The following is a 3,620-nucleotide window of genomic DNA, read 5'->3' as shown; positions in this document are numbered from 1 at the left end:
CCTGTGGGTTTGCTTTTTTTGCCTGCATATCCGAAAAAGCGGTTTCGTTTTTACACTAAACACAAGCAGCAAGTCGAACCGCCATTTTTACACTAAACGCAGGCCGCGGGTCGAATCCCATAGTAGACCCGCGGGTCGCGATTTATGATAAGCTGATCATCCTGAGACGCACAAGCTCCCTCAAACGCACCCTTAGTAAATCCAGGATTTACGGTCGAAATTAGTAAAATCTAGATTTATGAAATCCATGGCTTTAATTTATCCAAACTGACAGTCTGGCAGGATTTAGGTCAAATCCAGGTGAAATCCCTCTAAATCCGTTACCAGACAGCTCCTGCGAGTTGAGATGTTCTTCAGTCTTCTGTCTATTGAACTTCGAATTCTTTCCCTTTTCTTTTCTGTCATAGCTGAGAGATGTAATTTCAGGCACGCTTGAAATGTCTCCTAATATTTTTGTTTTACTATTTTTCTTTTCGAATCTCTGATTCCGCGGTCCATTAAGAGATGGAAAATTGACTTTATATCCTGCATAATGCACCTCGATTTATCTAGAGAAAAGAGAAAAAGAAGAGATTTAAGAAGAATAGAAAATTTTGGGATTGTAACATAACATTAATTCTGAATGGCCAAGCAATCGAGGATGGCCTGGTGAGGGGCTTCACACTTCTTAGGCAACCTGTGGCGCCACTTTATGATTCGAAGGATGGATTGGAAGATAATAAAGAGTTTTTGGGATATTTTGGATTTTAAATCACATCATTCCTAGGATTGAATAGTTTCCAGGTTTTAATTCTCTTGAAATTTGCTAAATCTAGTTTCACAGGATTCACTAAATTCTAGTATGCTGGGCTGCCATTAAACAAGGGAAACATATGAAAGTTAAATACATAAGAATTCTGTGGTATGTATGTAAATCTTCTTATATTTTATTTTTAGATTCCTTTTCTTGTTCTGCATTGAGAGAAGTGATGAGGAATCATCAATTGGCCTTGAACTTATTAAGGTGGAATTTTTTTCTTTGTTCTCGAATGATCGAGGATGGCCTGGTGGAAGCTTCTCAGGCAACCTGTATTGAAGTGCGAGGCTGCCATTAAATAAGGCGAATCATGTGAAGTTTAAATACATGAGAATTGTGTGGTTTGTAAATTTAATTATTTTGAGTCAAAATGAGCTGAACACAAACGAACAAATTTTTGTTCGTGTTCAACTCGTTTATATATCGAACACAAAAAAATTGTTCGACTTCGGCTCGTTTTCTTTGCACACTAATTGAACACAAACTACTTAAAGAGCCGAACACAAGCTGTTCGCGACAACGAGCCGTTTTGACAGCCCTAATGATTGAGTGAGAGCATGTGAGTGGGAGTGAGACTGAGGGTGTGATTAGGCTGAAATCTTATCTTCAATCTTCCTTTTTATCTTCAATCCTGAGGGTGTGGGTGAGAGTGCGATTGTGTGACTGAGGGTGCATTGCTAAAAAGTTGAGAAGGGTGCTTTGTCAGCCAAACTGCTTGAACAACCTTCCCTAAAACAGCTAAATGAGGAAGTAAACACCGATGCAGCAAATACAAGTGCAGATGTTGCTGGAACAACCCAATTCATATGTATTTGCATATCTAACACTAAACTTTGCATTTTATATTTATACCGCACAACACTATTTTAGCTTTTAAAAAGAAAAGGACATTTTCATGCATATGCAAGGTGACATATATGCTGAAATTGAAGTATAATTGTTAGTTTTATAAATACTTTAGAATTGAGTGATATGTTTGTTGAAATTCTCTTTTTCGTGTGAGACATGATCAGTTACGAATCCATTTCAGTTCCTAAACAAGTTATTTCCATACTATATAAATTGTTGCCTCAAAATTGTGGAAGAAAGAAAGAATTCATAGCTCCACCAATTAAGTGAGTTGGAGAAGAAGTTTGAGGTGATTCTTTTTTGATTAATTTAACAATACAAAGATCAATTTTCTTATTAATTTATCCTATTTTGTATGACTTTACTGCTTATGAAGCAAAGCAATTGGTAGGCAAGGTGGTGGAAATGCCAAGGCTCCAAAATAAGGCTGTAAATGCTAGTAGAAATAGTGCATTCTAGTTGATTCAAAGAATAGTCTCATTTTGGGGCATTTGCATGCATAGCACTCAATTCCTATTCATTCGTATCTTTGTGCCATAGCTTCGGTACCGTTATAGATGTTCAATAATCATGATTTTACATGTCCCAGAACATAATAAAAGAAATAGAAATTTCTAACTAATTAAAGTGATCTAACTAAAACGGAATGTTCCCTGATTTTTAACCATCTTTAAACTGTATTTTCACTATTTACCTCCATGAAATCTATTCTCTGTAACTAATTTAAACCTTTTTTAACAAAAAATTAATATTGCCTTTTATCCATAATTGATCTTCTTTCTTATGATTAAACAATAAAATATTTGAGATATCTCTATTTTATGTCAAACTAATTATTAGTTAGCACGTCTAATTTTGAATTGTTAGTGTTGCTTATCATATACATGCAATTTTTATGTTGGAATGCACATTTGAGATCAAGTTATTCTTTCACAAGTCCATGGTTTTTGAATGCACATTTGGAGCAATTAAACTCGCATCAAGGGTCTACATGAACTTTTCATACTTGCATATAAACTTTCTCGATCCCATCAGTCGTTACTACTTTTATTGAGAAAAAATTTAAAAATCCTGCAAAAATTTGGTCATTACTACTTTTATTGAGAAAAAATTTAAAAATCCTGCCATGTTCAAAGATCAACCGATGATAAAAATGTGAAATATGATCATTGGGCTTCAGGTACTCATGTTAATTTAGCAAATGCCTTGTCAATCTTTTCCTCTATGCAAGCTATGGTATCTTGCTTAGAGCTGTTTTGTTCTTTCATGTAAAGCAAATTGCAACTCTTTCCTCAGACATCAAATTCTGGAGCAAAATAGATAACAAATGATGACATTATTTTTTGCATTTATGCGCAAAAAGAAGATGGTTTAATAAATGATTATATTGCAATACATATCAATAATGCAATGTATGTAGCCCCAGATATTCGTGAATTTTTTATTGTGATCCATAAGTTTGAGAATTTTGTCCGGCAAAAACTCACGCATAAGGACCAAGGCTGGAATCAATCTTATGGTAACTGAGAGTCCTTTCTTAAATTGATGTACATATTCTACGAAGATTTTGAATTGCTTTGTCTTAACTTCCTCTAGGGTTTAGGTATTGTTGCACTAATTTTTTTGTGTCACATATATGAATCAAAGTTTTGGTTTTGAATAGTTTTAGAAATAAATATAGATTATTATACATAAGTTATGTCTCTTACTAGATCATGTAAGTAGGGGAAGGCATCTTTTCCTTGGAAATCCTTTGCTTTGTTGCCAAGCATGGCACCATAAGTTTCGATGAATACTCGTTTTGTTGTGAGATATGTACTTCCTGACATAGAAATGAGACGAAAAAGAACACAAGCAAACACAGATCGTTTACGTGGTTCGATCCAACTGGATCTACGTCCACGGGAGGGAATCAATCAAATATTTCACTAAGGCAAAAGAAATGGAGAATACATAGCTTATACATAGAGATGAG

This window comes from Phalaenopsis equestris, unplaced genomic scaffold (genome assembly GCF_001263595.1).
Source record: "Phalaenopsis equestris unplaced genomic scaffold, ASM126359v1 Scaffold000710, whole genome shotgun sequence".
NCBI classification, from domain to species: domain Eukaryota; kingdom Viridiplantae; phylum Streptophyta; class Magnoliopsida; order Asparagales; family Orchidaceae; genus Phalaenopsis; species Phalaenopsis equestris.
The sequence above is the reverse complement of the archived record's forward strand: the minus strand, read 5'-3'. Positions refer to the sequence as shown.